The sequence below is a fragment of the Bactrocera neohumeralis genome, chromosome 3 (assembly GCF_024586455.1).
Source record: "Bactrocera neohumeralis isolate Rockhampton chromosome 3, APGP_CSIRO_Bneo_wtdbg2-racon-allhic-juicebox.fasta_v2, whole genome shotgun sequence".
Classification (NCBI taxonomy): domain Eukaryota; kingdom Metazoa; phylum Arthropoda; class Insecta; order Diptera; family Tephritidae; genus Bactrocera; species Bactrocera neohumeralis.
In genome coordinates this window covers 44,026,202-44,046,843 of record NC_065920.1, presented here as the reverse complement: position 1 = coordinate 44,046,843, position 20,642 = coordinate 44,026,202, and positions in this window count along the sequence as shown.

Here is a 20,642-nt window from a genome sequence, read left to right as displayed (position 1 = left end):
CGTCGTATATCTCGTACAGCTCATCGTTCCATCGAATGCGATATTCGCCGTGGCCAATGCGCAAAGGACCATAAATCTTTCGCAGAAATTTTCTCTCGAAAACTCGTAACGTCGACTCATCGGTTGTTGTCATCGCCCAAGCCTCTGCACCATACAGCAGGACGGGAATTATGAGTGACTTATAGAGTTTAGTTTTTGTTCGTCGAGAGAGGACTTTACTTCTCAATTGCCTACTCAGTCCGAAGTAGCACCTGCTGGCAAGAGCAATCCTGCGTTGGATTTCCAGGCTGACATTTTTGGTGGTGTTGATACTAGTTCCAAGATAGACGAAGTTTCCTACGACTTCAAAGTTATGACTGTCAACAATGACGTCAGAGCCAAGTCGCGAGTGCGACGACCGTTTGTTTGATGACAGGAGATATTTCGTCTTGCCCTCGTTCACTACCAGACCCATTTGTTTTGCTTCCTTGTCCAGCCTGGAGAAAGCAGAACTAACGGCGCTGGTGTTGAAGCCGATGATATCAATATCATCGGCATACGCCAGCAGCTGTACACTTTTATAGAAGATGTACCTTCTCTGTTTAGTTCTGCAGCTCGAACTATTTTCTCCAGAAGCAGGTTGAGAGGTCCTTCCCGATCCTGACGGAGCTTTTGGTGTTACTCAACGTCAGCTTACACAGCCGTATTAGTTTTGCGGGGATACCAAATTCAGACACCGCGGCATAAAGGCAGCTCCTTTTCGTGCTGTCGAAAGCAGCTTTGAAATCGACGAAGAGGTGGTGTGTGTCAATTTTTCTTTCACGGGTCTTTTCCAAGACTTGGCGCAAGGTGAATATCTGGTCGGTTGTTGATTTTCCAGGTCTGAACCCACACTGATAAGGTCCAATCAGTTTGTTGATGGTGGGCTTTAATCTTTCACACAATACGTTCGATAGAACCTTATATGCGATGTTGAGGAGGCTAAGCCCACGGTAATTGGCGCAGATTGTGGGGTCTCTTTTTTATGGACTGGGCATAGCAACTTAAATTCCAATCGTTGGGCATGCTTTCGTCCGACCATATTTTACAAAGAAGCTGATGCATGCTCCTTATCAGTTCTTCGCCGCCGTGTTTGAATAGCTCGGCCGGTAATCCATCGGCCCCCGCCGCTTTGTTGCTCTTCAGGCGGGTAATTGCTATTTGAACTTCTTCATGGTCTGGAATGGAACGTCTGCTCCATCGTCATCGATTGGGGAATCGGGTTCGCCTTCTCCTGGCGTTGTGCGTTCACTGCCATTCAGCAGGCTGGAGAAGTGTTCCCTCCATAATTTAAATATGCTCTTGGCATCGGTCACTAGATCACCTTTGGGGGTTCTACAAGTACATATGCTCCGGTCTTGAAACCTTCTGTAAGCCGCCGCATTTTTTCGTAGAATTTTCGAGCATTACCCCTGTCGGCCAGCTTATCAAGCTCTTCGTACTCACGCTTTTCGGCCTCTTTCTTCTTCTGTCTACAAATGCGTCTCGCTTCCTTGCTTCCTATCGTGGCTGCAACAAGATAGTGGCCCGGTCCTTTCACCTGCTTCCAAAAGAACTCAAATCTCTTGTTGCTTATCCTCCTCGATAACTGGTTCTTCAATTTTATTATCAGACACTTCGAAATCTTAATCATCTTCCGTATTTTGATCTTCGTTCAAATTACTATGTCTTCACTGCTGACGTCAACAGCACCCACCTTGGACAATAACGATTGTACATACCTCTCGAACTGTATCACCGTGAGAACTATTTGATCTAATCAATGTAAGCAATGGAGTTTCGTCTTCGTTGTCATATTGATCATCGTCCCACTGTTTGATATTTTTCCAAGCTTTTATAAGCTCTTGGCAAGTCATCGCATGCTCATTTAAATAGCAAGATGGCACCACGAATTGAATGTCCTTTCAAAGTAATCTCAACCCGAACCCTTTCTTGTGCTACAATGTTCCATAACAGTTTAGCCCGGTATCCTAACTAGAGCAGTCCTATGGAGACTTTTGCGAGTTAGCATATTCCAATGAGTTTTCAAACCACTTGAAACAACGGGGGTTTGCGGATTTTCCAATTATCAATGGTTTTGACTAATGGGAGCCATCTGCGTTCGCACACTACATAAATGTGAATCTATCCTTAGCTATTTTTCGGCCAGCTGCCGTCTTTTCGTTTGCCGCGACAAATGTTTTATCGGTTAGAAAACGATAATGTTGCTATTGATGTCCAGCATTGACAAAGAAGTATTCAGTTCTTTAAATTTCTTGAAAAATCTCTTGAGAGTTTCAGTTGTTGAAAATTTTCGACGCCTAACAAATTATTATGCTGGGAATAACGGCATTTTGTAAATTTGTATTTCACTCCAAACATCACCGTCTTTGCTCCCCTTCAATTTTGATATTATAAAAATATTTACATATTTTTTTATTTATTAAATGCAGATTGGGATTTCCATGGTAAAAGTATTTGCAGTGTCGCCATGTGATTCGCTTTTGATATTTGCTAGCGATTCTTGCATGCCATATCTACATTCGCATCAATTTATATTCAATTTGAATGACATTACCTGGAGTTCGAACTCCTTTTCTATCGCTCATAAAAAATGCATAGAAAATTTATTTTCCTTTGTAAGGCCGTTATGCACAGGTGCTATATATAATATTTGCAAGAGCATACACGATCCTTCTCAATCGCACATACTTATATATTGTATACATAATACAGTTTGTAAATTCATTTTCTTTGTTGAATAGAATTATAGAATATTGGTGTTCAATACACTAAGTACAGTTGGTAATATGGTAATGTGTACACATATAGTATATATCAGGGTGTGTTAAAATGAGATGTTTTCGTTTCGTACTCTGAAAGATTTATCGACAGACACCACCAAGAAGAGCATGAACTCTTAATTGTAAAAATATCGCAATTCATAGATCTTGTTGAGAATTTAATGCTTTACAAAATGGTCTCTTACGGTGTTTTCGTAATCCTAACCTTTAGGGTGTCCCTTATGTGGGAGACATTTTTTTTTTGTTGCGTACTATTCCGTTTTAAGCTACCCAGGCTAACTTAAATACAAAATTTCATCTTCCTACGACAATGTTAACCCGTGTCGACCAAACTCTGAAGATCTTGAAAATTGCTGGTTTCAACTCTTTCCGTTATACAGCTAAATCAATTGAAATTTTAAAGTTTTTTATGAAACATTTATTAAAAGAATATAAAATTACAGTTTTGAAGGTTTTTTTTTACAGTCTCGAAACAGATATTTGCTCTTCTTTTGCAGTGATCAAACCATGAAAACTTGCATAAGTTTTATTGCTCTTTTAGTTCTGTCATTAACTTCCGTTAAAGAAAGTTCTTTCCTTTTAGCCTCTGAATAGGCAACATCTTTATTCCATGTAGAAACGGCTCTCTGGAGGAAGTTTTTATCAATCTTTAATCGACAAAATAAAAAAAACACAATATATAAGGTGCGTTCCAAAGTAAAGAGGCCTTTTTAAATCTAGCGCCCGCTGGTAGCGCCATCTATATGTCGACTGATGCGTTAGAATCTGCTATCTTTATCGATTGTCCAGTGAGAATTTCATGACATTTCATTGATTGGAAGTGAAGTTATTGCGCTTTAAGTGTCAGTATGTTTGTGTTACAGAAACAAGTTTATGACGATGATTGCCTATCCCGTAGCAAAGTGCACAAGTGGTTTCAACGTTTTCAAAGTGGTCGTGCAGACATAAATGACGATCAACATGTGAGCCAATCAAAATCCGTGATCACCGGAAATTTCATCGAAACTGTGCGTGAATTCATCAAAAATCAGCCGAAATCAGCCAAAATCATCATTGAAATGAATGGAAATGGAGACATCGATTTATCGCATTTTGACCGAACATTTAGGCTTACGAACGGTGTGTGCACGGTTTGTTCCGCACAAATTGACTGACGAACAAAAATTGCTCAGAATCCAACATTCAAGGATCGACGCTTGTGACCGATTATTTGACCAAAAATCATATGCTCTATGCACCGGCATACTGGCGGCCATACCGGCCAACGAGCTAAAACACGCTTGAATAAAATAAATTGATTTTGCCGAAAAACCCATTTGTTCTGTTTTTTTTTTTTTTTTTGAAAGTCCTGTTTACTTTGTGACGATATCGGAAAATCAGCACAGCTAAGATAGTATAGTCTGAAGTATATAGGCAGAATTCCTTATACTTAATTGAATTGAGATGAATATCTAAAGCTGCAACTAACTTAGACGTCATAACGTTTTTTTCTTTCCTCTTTTTTAGTAGTTTCAGAACTTGCCATTTGAGATGTGGATGCCAAGGGTTTCTTAAGGCTTTCATTAGAGCTGTTAAGTTGATCGTGATGCCCTTGCATTTGATGACACATTTGCTCATATCTTTATTTCTCTTCATTTAATTTCCTTTGTCTTGCTCTTTCTTTCGGCTAACTTTTTGTTTACACCCGTTAAACACCCTGGATGTCCTGATTCTCTTTATTTTTGTTAAAATATCTTATCTTCTTTAATTTTCATCAGTTCCAAAGCATCAGCGTGTGCTATATCAAATAAATTATCTAAATTGTTCTTACAATCCTCCTCACAGCGCTTGTAAATATCTTTTATTTTTTAAGAATTTTTTTGCAACTCCTTCCCAGCCTGGTCAAGATCCACAGATTTTTCTTACACAGTTAGGTATAGCGCTGGTAGGGATTCTAGCTTTTTCTCAGAATATAATGCACCCCCGAATGACGAAACTAGCGCTTTCACTAACAGTCAATTTAACTTCGCGAATGTTAAAAAAGTACTGCAAGAATTCAACGATTAGTTTAAAATAGGTATATTAACGGTTGAAGTTCGACCATTAAAGCAAATTTTTTTCTTTTGCGTTTTAGATCTCAGTAAAAAAGTTCCAATTGAAAATCTCATAATTTTGTGGGAAGTGTACCGTTACAATTAAGAGGCCATACTTGAAAAGGCTTTCTGACCTATGTTTGAAAGTATCCACCCTATTACATTTACATTATAGGTATCCGGAAAAGAACTGAAATCCTGAACAGGTAAAATAGTGTAAAATTGTAATTGTAAAAAATATCGTAAGATCTTATAATCTTGCTATCCTTTTTCATCGATGCTTTCAATACATGTGGTGTTCTCAATGAAACTACCTATATCGGTTATACTTTTTGTGAACAAGCTAGAAATGGAAAGTGGAAAACAGTCTCCTTATTCCCTTCTAATTAATTTTATTATTTTATTTTCTGTATATACTTTTTCTGGACCTATTTAATAAGTCCTAGTTTCTACTCCTGTCATAATTTGAAAATATCAAAATCCACTCTTAAATTTTAGCAATTCTAACTCAACACTGCAAAAATTAATAGTCTCCTGCCTATTCGCGTACCCGGCAGCTTTTCGATAGAACCACACATGTCTTCTCTATAGCTAGTACTTACGTGTGGAATATGCCCGCTGAGCGTGATAATGGATACAAATAGATATGTGAAGATGTGAATGATTGGATCCCGTTCGAGAATCGTAGAGATAAAGCGATTATGCAGGGACAATTGATGCGAGTAACTAATTTGAGTACCGGAATGGTCTGCATAAGATTCTATTGGTGTGACTGCGCCTGGAAAACCTTCTAATACAAAATGCCAAAAAATAAGTTCTACACATATCTCCCTCCTCCCATTTAATATATACTTCAGTACATATTTAAAGTCAAAATGTTCACCTAAAAGAAACACCCTTTATGGGCAGCTAAATATATATGTACATACATATCGTCACCTGAAATGCAAAATAACGTATCATCAAAAAATTCAAAATTGAGTTTTTTACTGATTACGGTGGTGAATCGTATATCATATATCGTGAATCATATTACATATGTGTCGCAAATTTTAAGCTTCTGCGATCAAAAATACCCAAGCTATAATAAATATTCAAAAAAACGTATCATCAAGTGCTTGATTTCGTTAAACAAAATAACGTATCATCACTCAAGTATGTAAATATAACAGAGTGTTTTTTTATATCGAAGTTAGCCTTCATTTATTGTTTATGCTTATTTTTAGTGATTAAGTTCAATGTGCTTTGGTTAGTTTATTCTACATCGTTGATCGAACGTGGACTACTATATACATATATGTAGTCCTTTGTGAGGCCATAGAAAAGAAGAACTCCTGTGCTCGAACTATAATAAATTAACAAAACGCTTCCCGCCAGTTCAGTGGCATGTCTGAAGGTATGCGAACCCAAGTGATTAAGTCCTGACCTCCCTAACGCAAAACAGAAGAAGAAAGTGTTCAGTTGTTTCCACCTAATCTTCTTCCATACAGCTTCTGCAGATGGCGTCTGGTAGGATTCCCAGCCTTACTGCGTGGAAGCCAATAGGGCAATGGCGGGTTTCAAGCCCCAAAACTAAGGAAAGGCTGCCTTACTGAGGGCAAAGAGATCACTAGATCTCATGCGAACGATCTTGGGACAAAAGACTTTTTCAACAGCGTGTGTAAAAATTGTGGCCCAGCAGTAATAGAATAGGATACGGGAGCACAGATCCGCTCCCATTCTACCGATAGCGATTCTAGGGGACCTCTTCTTGCTAGCTCATGTTTCCTGCGATTCCGCTGTGGTCTGGCACTCATATCATTCTTATCACAAAGGCACTCGATGCTATTGATAGCGAGGTTAGGTCTTCGATCAGCTCTGAATTCTCTCATTCTTAATGAGTTAAAGGTTGGAATCGTCGCTATGCTATCTGAGTCGATGGTCACTCCTCTGAAGGAGGCTGCACTCCGGAGTAGTAAATCTACTGCTACCTTAATGGCTCCAATCTCGGCCTGGAAGACACTGCAATAGTTAGGAAGTTTGAGAAACGGGATTTGATAGAGAGCTCCTGACAGTAGACCTCTCCACTTTTGACCCATCCGTGAAGAAGCTCCCTGTCCCTTTTCTCTAACGGCTTCTTCCCACCCACAACTCCTTCGGTATATGAGTAGAGAAGGAGCCGCCAGAGTTCGGTTCAGCGACTCCATGCTCCAAGTGATCAGACCCGTGCTTTTTTAGGAATTCAGCAGCCTATTCTTTTGCAAAGTTTAAGAATAACTAAGAAGAAATGGCAACATCTGCAGGACCTAGAAGCTTTAATTCCAGCAGACTGTTATTACTTTTATGATAATATACATTTTGAATAATTAGTTATGCAATAAATAATAATTAAACATCATCCTCATTTTTTAGCTTAAAATATTTATATTTTTTCTAGTACTTATGTACATATTAATAATAAAAATAACATGAAATATGAAAAACTTGCAACTGTTTTTATTTAAAATTAAAAAAAAAGTATTAATATTAAAATTTTTAATTTTTATACAAATTTAGATTGATCATACGTTATTTTGTTTCCGAAATGAAAATTCAAAATAACGTAAGACACCTACTATAAAATTTGCTTAATTTTTTCATTATTTTTTTCTAAAATATACTATAGGTTCATGTTCATTCAGATCTGAAAATTGTGTTTCAATATCTCAAGTGGTTTTCTTTTTATACGGTTTTTTGCTTCTCCTGTAAACCTACGAAAAGTGATGTTACGTTATTTTGCATTTCAGGTGACGAGAGGTATATCAAAGGAATGAATCTGTAATATAAAGTCGGTGCTGGATTTTCGAAATAGTAGAGTAAGACGAATTAGAGAATTCAATGATTATTAATTGACTATTGCGAGACAAAAGAGCACAAAATATTTTGATTCTATCGAGAGCTAACCCAATTAAGTTGTTAAAAATAAATTCAAATGCAAATATTTTTCTTCTTAAATAAAACTGAGTCACTTGCAGTAGTTGGAGAAAATTTGTGAACTTAAGTGGAGATTTTCTACTATGGAGTTTGACTGCGTTCGTTAACTGATATTTTTCTTCTGTATTTTAAAAGAAAGATGATTGGAATATTAAAAGTGAACTAAAATTTATATAAACGAACACTTTTGTATATATATTTTCTCTAACATCATGAGATGTAGGGAAATTATGTTGTAAATAGTTCTTTTCCTATTCAACAGAAGAGTATTTCAGTTATTGTATTTTTAGCTCATCTAGCAAATATTATGATATTCGTAAATATTTTCAAAATTCCTTATTTAACCTCCATATACTATATATGTAGGTATATACAAAAAAGTGTATTGTAAAATAAAGTCAGAATATTATACGGAAGCAACTCAATACCATTGCGGTTGGGTAGGTGTTGCCCGCATTCGTTTGCCGTAGCAGTAAATTATATACATATGAGTAAATACATACAAATGGAGAAATTCTATGAAAAATCAACTATAATAATAGCATTCATACTCAGTTTGCATTCAAAATCGTTGTGAAGTAAATTTGAATTTCCATTTTTAAATACTTATATTGCTGTGTAATTTGTGAGACCCACGCTATTCTCTGGAAATTGAAAACCCCTTTAGATTAAAATTCTTATTGTTAGAAAAAAACCTTGTAAAGAAGAATTCAGTTCTGTGGACACCTAACGTACGATGCGATTTAGGACGGAAGACATTCGGATGCAGTCGTATATTTCATACTTAGCAATATGCAATTATTCTAGGCACGACAATACTTTTAGGTGTGTTCTTCAATCAGAGCCTTTTGAAAGTAGCCATATCAGTAATTTTTTTAACACCTAATTACAGAATCTTAACCGAAAGACTCTTGTTTAATTTTATAGGGATATTGTATGTGATATAAGCTCCAAAAATGCACGAAATATAATATGCTATATAGGAGTGTATGAAGCAAGGCCCGAAAGAGAAGCGACCACTATTTTGCTCGGAATATGGTGGCTAAACCAAGCCTTGAATGATTTCATTCATACTTACCACATTATCGCGGTCAAGAAACTACGTAAAAAACCAAAAACAGGAAATAGCGTCTTAGACTTTATCATAGTTACTGTATATAGTGAGATATATTATCATTTCCATTCTCTGCTTCGCTCTATGTTATCTTATCAGATGGAAAGTTGGTATATTGGGGATTGAGTATGAACTGGATTGAATACATAACTTTTGGCATTACCCAAGTACACTCAAGAATATGTTCCCATACAATTTAATGAAGGTAACTCACATACTCACATTTATTCGGCATAAAGGCTGCTAGAACAGCGAAAATCATTATTTATTATTATCATATGAGGAACCGATTACACATATTTTCCGTCTTAAGCTATAGTAGTATATACGGGTATGATGTTCTCTTAATTGTGCTAGGATATCATGCATATTGGCCGAAATATATGTCATAAAGTCCACCGATAACAAAAACTTCTTATAGTATATTATCTGATTTCTTCAATTAACCTCTACTTGGTCCATAAACCGAATTAATATCTTCCAGTAGACTTATAGTTGGTTGGAAGTGTGCGACTGTGACTTGGTTATTGATCTGGGTGGCTGAACGAAAATAAGTTACCATTAAGTAAACCTGAGGGACATATCTTCACAGATCCAAAGTTGTATTACATTGTTTGGTAACGGCTTCATTTTTTTGGGAATTGGCCATCGGTACTTAACTTCTTCCTGATACTAAGTATTGATTAGGTGACATCTTCCCTCTTCTTTTCTCATATATTCATTTACAGCGACTTTTATGAGTGTAAACTATATTACTTTGAACCTGATTTGTCTGCTGTACTTCGCTGCCAAAAGGAGTCAAATCTCAGTTGTCAATTTTGCAACCGAGTTTGCTGCCTGTCATCACAAGGTTTTACGTACGTCTATTACATACAGACCTTCATACGAGTATATATAAGCATGGGTGTCTACATCGATCCTATTGTGTACCAATGTCTACTCTTTGTTAGTTGTTGCTTGCACTTGCTGCATGCCAATTGTCCCATTACTGGTGCTCTCAGCCACTTGGCCTAAACAGCTCTCACTTATGTACGAGTATGTACCATATAGAGCTCGGCACTTGTACGAGTTTAATGCACATTGTAGTTGAATACATTACAAGCTAAAATGGGAAATTGCTGTTATTTTCCAATTTTGTTATTTCTATGTTTTTTCCTGCAAAGTTGTTATTACCATTTTGTTACTTTCCATACATATACATATACATATATACGGTAGACCATCGTATACAAGTACTTGGCTGTGTGCGTGTGTGTGCGCGCTCGAAAACACAATTCGTTTTATTTGGATTTGCTTTGGTTTTGGTTTGGAGATAAATACACTACAAATTAAATGGATTGGAAAAATCTCACTTACACGTACTTGCAGTCTTGCCGGATTGCATTGTATTTAAGGTCGTAGGAAGATGGCACAATACATACGCAACTACTTAGTACACACATTCGTATTACATACTTGAGACATGTCTTTCCCACATGCTGCGAAACGCTGTGTAATATTTAAAATCTTTGTGCTCAAGCTTCGAAAAGTTGTGAATAAAGAAGTGAAGTGGGGCCCGACTTTTTGTTGTTCTTTATTATTTATCTGTTATATAGCTTCTCATATTCATATGCTGGTGAACGATATAAGAGAGAGTAACCGTCTTTGGTTGAACCAAAGAGGCACTTCAATGGAATCATAGGCTGTTCTTAAGGGAGATAAAGAAGGAAAATTAGCCAGCGAGGCTCTTAACAACCTATATGTCAAATAAAAAACATTAAATTAAGTTAATTAATTGGAGGATGGAGTCATGTGTAGAAGTTCACGCAAGCGAGGAAAGTTCTCTGATCGCCATTCACTTGGGAGTGGCCAGAAACGATTCTTTTACACATGGCTCAAGCAGCTCACTACTTCCGGTCTTTGACCAAGTATCCTCTGGGTAGCCTAAGAACATCCGTTTGAAGGCGAGATAAAGTGAAAAGGCGAAACATCCCCTGCATAGGGTTGTGCGCTGGGTTTGGGACCCGCCACGTAAAAAAACACCCCCAGTGAATAGGTATAACCAGCCTCGGATGAGAGACCCCCTTTTGATGACGACCATGGCAAACGAAATAAGGACTACGAATTGAGACAAACAGTCGTCGCGCTCGCGACTTGGCACTCACGTCACTGTTGACAATCATAACTTTGAAGTTGTAGATAATTTCGTCTATCTTGGAACCAGCGTAAACACCACCAACAATGTCAGCCTAGAAATCCAACGCAGAATAACTCTTGCCAACAGGTGTTACTTCGGACTGAGTAGGCAATTGAGAAGCAAAGTTCTCTCTCGACAAACAAAAACCAAACTCTATAAGTCACTCATAATTCCCATCCTGCTATATGGTGCAGAGTCTTGGACGAAGAAACGACTGGCGCGCTGTTGTTAACTCGGCTATTATCGCGTAAGCTACGCCAATTAAGAAGAAGAAGAAATTAAGCCATGTTCAGTGCCACATACTATATATTATATTTTCTGCCTTAACGAGTGCTACATTTTCAGTGAAAGATCTACTGAAGAGATCCAACAGCCTCTTTTCGAGAAATGTGTGCTACTAGTTATAATTTGAAAAAATCTAATTTTTGCAAGTAGCCATAACAGCAATTTTTTTTTTTTAAGCCTGTTTAAATAAGTTAAGCATCCACCCCCTCTACTCGGTAAAACTAGCGCATCCTAATGCGACAGCTTAATTCACCACAGCTGAGGATATTAAAACCCACCACACTTGAACGCAACCCAACTCACCAAAGGAATGGACAAGCGGAAAGCTCATCATTTTCGCCAGCTGCAGTTCGCCCATCAACACTTCAACTTTCGCTTTACACATTCGTTTCTAAACTGCGCCGCGTAAGCACTACTTTTCGTTTACCGGCACCTAACCCACGTGCAACAATATATTGCGATTAAAAAACGTCGTCGTATGGTTCCAGCTCGATACCAGTCGTTTGATCTTCAACTCAACATCGATCCTGTGTGCTACGAGGATATAAATAGATCCTCAGCGATCCTGGGAAATATTGTAGCCGTTGCCTAGTATAATTATCCTTTGTAAATTTGTGTAAATTTCAATAAAGTTGACCTTTTACCGTGACTAATACCTCACAATTAACTAGTGTGTTTTCCTTAACAAAATTTGTGGGTGCTTATTAAACTCAGAATAAAGTGGTGGATGTTTCCCACTTAATTGGACACCCAAATAAACAAAGCCGAAAGACAGAATCTTAATCGAAAGACTCTTGTTCAATTTTATAGGGATATTGTATATGATATAAGCCCCAAAAACGAAATGTAATATACCAAATAAGGAGTGTATGAAGGAAGGGTCGAAAGAGAAGTGACCACTATTTTGCTCGGAATATGGTGGCTAAACCAAGCCTTGAATGATTTCATTCATACTTGCCATTGAAGGTAAACTAGACCGTGGTCAAACAACTACGTTCCATAGTTTAGCTATTCAGAAATACCTCCTTACAGTGTCCAGATTTTAAATTCATTAATCCATTTTAAAGTCGCGTTATCTAGACTGGTTTCAAACAGCTTCCAAACAAACTTGGAGGATGGAGGAACGTGCAGAGAGAAGTTCACGCAAATGAGGAAAGTTCTCTGATCATTTGAGAAGTAAACTCCTCTCTCGACGAATAAAAACAAAACCCTATAAGTCACTCATTATTCCCGTCTTGCTATATGGTGGAGAGGCATGGACGATGACAACAACTGATGAGTCGACGTTGCGAGTTTTCGAGCGAAAAGTTCTGCGAAAGACTTATTGTCCTTTGCGAGTGATGGAACAATGAGCTATATGAGATATACGACGACATTTCAAGATATCAGGCAAACCAACCGCTGAAGATGGATCACTCTTCATCACGACTTCCACACATCGACTGAAAGAACTGCATTTTTGAGCACTCAAAACATAGATTAAATTTGCCATCCACCATGTAGTCCTGACTTGACTACTTTTTATTTTCGTTCGTGAAAAACTAAGCTAAGAAATTAATGTTTTTTGACATCTGAAGAGGCGGTTGATGCGATCAAGAGGCATGTTTTGGAGATACCTCAATCAGAGTTACAAAGGTGCTTCGACAGGTGGTTCAAAAGCAAGCAAAAGTTTATAGATCTTAATTGAGAATATTTTAGAAAACAATAAAGCGAGTTTCTAACGAATAACTTTGTTTTTTTTTTCTCGAATCCCGGAATATAAAAGGCAACCCCTACGTATATCGGTGGCTCTCAATTGTGGCTGAGTTGAATGAAAGAAATTCGCAATATATTTGTGTTTTTTTTTCTAAAAATTATAAAATTTTTTTTAGGTTTCAATATATCTTTGTTAACCACTTGACTTCAGACAGCCTTCGCTAAATTCGCCTACAATAAATTAAAAAAAAAAAAAACAATTGGAAAAGATATCATGATTGACACATTCACATTCCTGTCACGTTCAGTAGAAGTTTATCTTATTAATAAATAAAGTCCCTTATCATGCTTTTAGTACACTGGCCTTGGCAACTTGAAAGCGTTCTTTGTGCCTCCGAATAAGTTCCCATATTATCTTTAAATGTATCTAAGTGAGAGTTTTAGAGACATTCTACATCCGATGATGGGGAAATTAGTAATCATGACAGTAGTCACGTTGTCATAATGCTCAGTCTCATGGCTTTCTCGGAAAACTAAAACTGTTTTAAGCTTTTTTCCTCCTTCCTAAGTAACTTCGAAAAAAATATAACAATCCATCCACAATAGGGACGGTATTGTAGTTTTAGATTCCATACTTGTTTTTCGTTCAATATTTAGTTTTTCCACTTCGTGATCGGTACGTATTGGCCATTATTTTGGCGGTCGTAGCGCATCATTCCTACTATCCCACAGGCAAAGATAACTGGACAGTTTGGTATACCCACCTTGCAAATTCAAAAACACATCATATTAAGGTCTCCAATAACTTTCCACTTGTCTTTCATATATTTATCTGTAGTTAATAGCATTTTAATACTGTCGTAATTTTCTCTGAGATATATGGAATGTGCCCATAGATGGAAATTTGTTACCATTGCGTAGTAAAACATTTTTTATACTTTTTGTTGAGCTATCGATAAAAAAGCGTTTCTCAATTGTATGACATATAATACACATTTTCTTAAATAATTATGTCAAACTCAATTATGTGAGCACATCTCCCTTACTGAAGACACAAGAAAATACCAATAACTTTGATATAGTATTTAAGTCACTTATTAAATCACTGAAGTCTTTAGAGTTGTTAAGACGTGGTAGTTTTGGTTTAGATTCCATAACAAATTCTGAATGTGTGCGAATACCGACATTACTACTGTAATCAAATTGAAATTAAAAATTCACCTTTCCACTCAAACCGCTCCATTTGCTTAAATAGAAAATATATGTATATATAATCAGAAGGGCACAGTAGACCTAAGTTCGTGGTGTAAACCTCATTTATTATCTACATATACAAGGTCTGTCGCAAAAGAAACAGAACTTTTTAAATATAACTGTTTCTGGTGGCGCCACCTATTGGTGGGTATATGAATTAAAAAGTTTGATCTCTTGTTGACATTTCGTGAAAATTTTAAGACAATTGGATAACTACAATCGATGTTATCGATCAAAAAGTTACAGCAGCTTTTGGTCATCGGTCGTAAAATTCAAAGAGCAAATATTAATTTTGTTTTAAACTTAGGAAAACGTTTACTGAAACATTTCAAATGATGGAAAAAGTTTACGGTGATCAGTGCCTATCTCGTAGTAATATGCATGAGTGGTTTAAGTGATTCCAAGAAGGTCGTGAGGACCTCTGTGACGATCAGAAGTCGGTCGTCTTCAGAAGTCAAAAATAAAGACAATGCTGATTTGTTTTTACGATTCCGAGGGTATTGTACACCGAGAGTTCGTCCCACCTAGCCAAACGATTAATGCTGTGTTTTACCTTGGTGTTATGAAGCGTCTGTTGTCACGCATTCGTCGTGCTCGACCACAATACCATGAGGGAGGGTCCTGGCGCCTGTTGCACGGTAATGCGCCGTGTCATCGGTCGACGCTTGTCACTGATTTTTTGACAAAAAACTCCATATTTACCATTAATCACTCACCCTACTCACCTGATCTGACACACTGTGATTTTTACCTATTTGGAAAACTTCATTTGCCCATGAAAGGACACTGGTTTCAGAACATTTCAGCTATCCAAAAGGCGACGACCGATATTCTCAAGAGCATTCCGAAAAATGACCTTAAGCACTCATTTGAAATGCTAATTGACCGGGCTAAACGCTGTATCGAAGCACAAGGAAACTACTATGAATAAAAAAATATAACTTTTGAAAAATATTAATTTTTTGTTGTTTTTTAACGGTCCTGTTTCTTTCGCGACAGACCTTGTACGGATATGTATAATCAGAATATATTTAGTGAAACACATGCGTACATTTTTTCTTGTTGTTCTGTGTTATTCATATTCGCAACTCGTAAGGTGTTGATACATATGACTCAAACTAAACAGGAGCGGCATTGTCAATACTGGATGTCCGCCTTTTCGCTTAAGCTCGATAGTCAGAACTATTGGTAAAATGCCAAAAATAACTGGTAGTGAAGGATATAGAGGAATAAGTGTGTGCATATATTAAATGCAAAGTTCCATTTTTAACCGGCGCAATGACAGCCACATTCAGTGGCGAACGAATTTCCTTCACTATGCACAAAACAAAATGAATATAATATATTGTAAATTTTCTATGGAAATTGTGTAAATATTTGTTATTATTATTATTACATTGTAGCAAGAGTATTCATTGCACAGCATTGGCAATTTCCTGGTGCACAACCAATGAAAAAACTATAAATTATTCAATGAACATTTTTTCACTCCAAAGCACACACTTACATTATGCAAACATATAAATATACTAATATACGAGGACGAACCGATAACAACTTAGCTTCACCAAGTGATGACGACACTATTGTAACAAAAATTTAGTATCATAGAGATCGTAGATCGCTGTTGTAAAAACTTCAGACGAGTCGGCGTCCTCCTCCATATCGAGTTAGCCGATTGAAGAAAAATGAGAGCTTTGTCCTCCTCCATATCTGCATGAAATATTAAGTTAGCCGATTCGATTATCCCAATATCCGATGAGAGCGAAAAAGTTTAAAAATGTTTAGACAACTCTAAACCCCTGTCCGATCATATAATGAGAGAGCATGAAATATTAAGTATGAGAAAGACATCGGTTCGGTAGGTGCTGCGTTTGCTCATTCTGAATAGCAAACGCACAGGAAATTTTGAAACTGGCCGACGAAACAGGAATCAACTCACATACACCAGTGACGAAGGAACAGTCGAACCAGTGGATTTCACCGGCGAAACTGCTTCGAAGAAGACAAAGACTGTCCTATCGGACGGAAAGGTGAAGAGCAAAGTTGGCTAAGGAACACAAAGTCTGACTTACATTGATTACTTGGAAATAAGCAATACGATGTCAGTGCGCTACTATAGCGAATTATTAAACTAATTCGACGTCGCATTGCTGAAAACCGACCCCATTTTTCGAAGAAAAAACATTAATTTACAGGGTCGAAGTGTAAACAATTAAAAAAGGCATAAATTCGGTTTGGAAAATTATTTTTATTTATTTTAAAGTACAAAATGTGTGAAAATAATCATAAATTCAGGACCAATTCACTTTCGTTCGATATGACCACCTTTTGCCTTAACTATGGCCTTGAGACGGTCAAAAAACGAATCGCAAGCTGCCCGAATGTGACTTGCCGGTATTTTGATCCACTCACGGACAATGGCTTTCTTTAGCATCTCGAGACTATTGTATTTTTTACTTCGGACCTTGCTGTTCAAAATGGCCCAGAGAGAATAATCCATTGGATTCGCATCTGGAGAATTCGAGAGCCATTGTGTTGTCGTAATGAAGTTCGGAACGTTCTTTTTCAGCCATTCTTAGTTCACTAGCGCTTTGTGAGACGGTACTGAGTCTTGTTGAAACGTCCATGGTTTGCGACCGAAATGTTTGTTTGCCCACGGCTTCGAAGCAGCCTCCAGAATACTTTCCCGATAATATGTCGCATTTACTTTCACGACAGGCTCGATGAAAACAATTGAAGAGCGCCTATCTGCGGTGACAGCGGCCCAAACCATTATTTGTGGCGGGTGCTGCCTCCTGGTGGCCAACCGATGGTTTAGATCCTCATATGAACGGTTGGTCAAGTAAACCCTATCGTTTTGAGAGCTAACGAATTGCTCAGAAAAAATCGGAAAACACAATGGTCAGAATTTGACCGCTTTCGGCCAAGCGAAGCAACTGCTTCGCTCTCTCAAGTCTTACTTGTTTCCGCTTCGGTGTGAGATCATGGGCCTTTTGGAACTTGTACGGCGTGACCTTGAGCTCATTTTTCAATATGCGTCGGATGTTGCGGTGGGATATTTTCAGTTCTTTAGCCATTTGATTGGCACTTCGTCGTGGATTTCGCTCAAGTCGCTTCTTCACTTTCCGAACCATCTCACGTGACGTTGCAGCCTTTTGATGACCACCTCCATGGCGTTTTGCGATGCTACCAGTATCATTGTAACGAGTGATGACGCGATAAACAAAAACTTTATTCGAACAATTAAGCTGTGATTTTCCTGCTAAATATGCTGGAAATCCACTGATCACTTTTTTTTGCGTTCATAAAGGCACTTGTGAAGAATACACCGAACTGGCTTAAACAGCTGATTCCAGCGCGACACTGCGCGAACGGTCGATTGGTCACATCGAACTAGGCAACTACTGCTTACAGCTTCACGTCGATTGGTCGTTATGAAAAGTCACTCCTCAGAAACAAATTTAAGTCGAATGAAGGGGTTTTATCCACCATGTAAACCAAGTTTGTAGACCTAACGAAAATGTATGTCTTCAGACAGGTTATTGAAGTTGAGCAGCGCAGGGTCAAGTCTAACGAACTATAAGGAAACGAAATTAATCGCTACTTTTACAAAAAAATCGTTTATTTGGCCGCCCTCGTATACATATCGTATATGTGTTTGTACTCGTATTTGTTTAACCAAAGCAGGTGCTTCCTGCTGGGTCGCTGAAGGGAGGCGTTCATATTGTTAGTTTTTGGTATTTGCTGGGCTGTTGCTTCGAAATTGCTGCTTATATGTGTGGATGTACACTTATGTATTTACATCTATTGGGCTGTGAAATGTAAGCGTGTACGAGTTATGTTTACCTAACACTATGCAATTATAAACGTGTGTGTGAGTGTGTGCGCGCGCTTCGATAAAACAAAACATCAAATATAAATTGAAAAGGCCATAACTCTTTGCCCAAAGGACCTCCAAAAACCTCATTCAAACCAACAACAAATCTCGTGCCTTCGAATTAATTCACAGTTTTGCATAACACATACACACACACTTATATATATACCTATATCTGTGTATATATACTGTACATTTATATGTAGCTCGAGCTCCAGCTGCGCCGTGGTGAGGCCGTTAAATTATCAAGAGCGTCAAGGGCCTAAACAATTATTAACAACAGCGGGAACACCAGCAGCGGCAAACGTGTTGTATACATATTTGCTTAATGCAGCATTTGCGCATTTTCACACACACATACATACATACTCTCATATAGGTGTGTAGGTAGAGTTGTTTGTGCAAGTTTATTTATACATATCTGCAGTCGACGGCAGTAATGGCCCGAAGGCTGACCGTTGGACCGGCAACAGGCGAGGCCACCATACCGCCCCCTCCGTCCTGCTAGCCAGTCATTGAGCAAATAATAACAAAAATGCCAACAAAATGAAAATGTTTACCATTGTAATTTGGACGCTTTTACCCATTCCGGCGCTGTTGGGCGTTAAGCGGCAGTGACGCATCGAAGCGTTGTTGGCCACTGTCGGCATTGCTGGCCGGCTCAAGTGCCGCAGGTGCAAAAATCAAAACAGCAGGCCAAAAATAAACAAAATATTTGTACGGCAAAAAAATATTTTGTTATGTGCATACAGTATGTGTGTATGTTAGGTATGTAGGCTTTCAAAAATATAAAACACAAGTGCTTGATAGTAAAGCTGTCCAAGCACTGCACTGGAATTTATTGGCTGAAAAGAGTTGTCCTTTCCATTTATTTGGTAATGAGTATAGTCACATGACCTGCAAGTAATGAGTCACTCGGATGACACTAATCACTTTAGTTCTGAAAACGTCCAAACAGCTCGTCATATGAATCTCCGCCTAGCTGACGGTCTTTGACTCTGACTTTTTTCCACTAAACAGGGATTGCTTATGCGCTACAACAACATCAATAATGTCCGATTGGTTTTAAGCCAGCTATGAACAAATTTCTGAGTTCTCACAGACTGCTCGAGAGCTCTGCCTATCAGAATCCCTTCACTTGTCTCAAATCACGAAACAATTCGGCTTCTGAAATTTATTTGAACTTTTTCTGAATAAAACTCTGTTCGAATCGACAATTTGCTCTAAATATTGGGTCTATGACTGCACTATTGTTAGTTTCACAACTATACAATAGAAGTACCGGTCTTGTTTTACGTGGAAGTCCCTAAGATACTCAAACGAAGGCTCAATCGGGTCCGACAAGACATTGCAGCTAATTCGCAACCGCCTCTCTTGTGAACCTACCTACCTAAGGTAGGCCTCCCAACGCTTTCGCAGCCGCCCTACAGCCCAGATGTGTAACCCTCTGACCTTTTTTTGTATCCTTGCCTGAGATGACCGATGAAAGGAAAGCATTTTGAGACGAAAGAGGGGATCCAAGCAGCATGCTCCTTGCCTTCCGCGACGCTTTGAATGCTTGGAAATCGCGCTGGCAGCGCTGCATCGAAGCAGAATGAGCCGATTTTGAAAGTTTTTAAAGAATTGTATTGTTCGTAATTGACTCCGTCCTATTACTTTCCAGACAAATCCTGTAGACACAATGTGCAATATAAAAAAATCTTTTTCAAGTGAGCAGTACTCAGAAATAGAGTTAGTGAAGAAGGCCAAAATTATGTGGAACTCATTCCTCACTTGAACAGCAGCAGTTACTCTGTTAGTCTCCGATGTAAAGACAGCGTAAAGACAAATTTTTCTTAGATGCTCGTAACACTACGTTAGTACTATAATCGTTCCCTCGCACAGTTAATACTCTACGCTACTTTCAGTTCTCTAACAGGTTAGGCCAACATTTTTGTACCTGAGTGAGAGTACTGATTGGATCGTAAACATTATTTTCTTTTCCTGTTGAATTTTTCCTGCTGGGCACATGGCAAAATAAATATATACAACAAAAACAATAATCAAACAATAATCTAGTAAAAATATGCATTGTTACTTGTATTTTCGCCCTTCTTTATGTATTTTACAGTACAATGTATGCATGCGTGTATGTGTTGGTGTGAGCGTTTTTAATTTTTGCTATCTTATGTTTTTATCCTGCTGTCAGGCAGTGATTAATAATGATAATTCCAGTTGTACATATTTACAGACAAATAAAACACGCGCAAAATAACGGTTGAACGCGAAGGTGGCCCAGACGACGAGGCACCGTTTATGCAAACATGTACTGCGCATACATTGTACACTTATACATACACACGTGAACGTGATGGGTATACATTGAACTATATTTTAAATTGAAGCAACAATTTTGAAAATTACACTGGTCAAC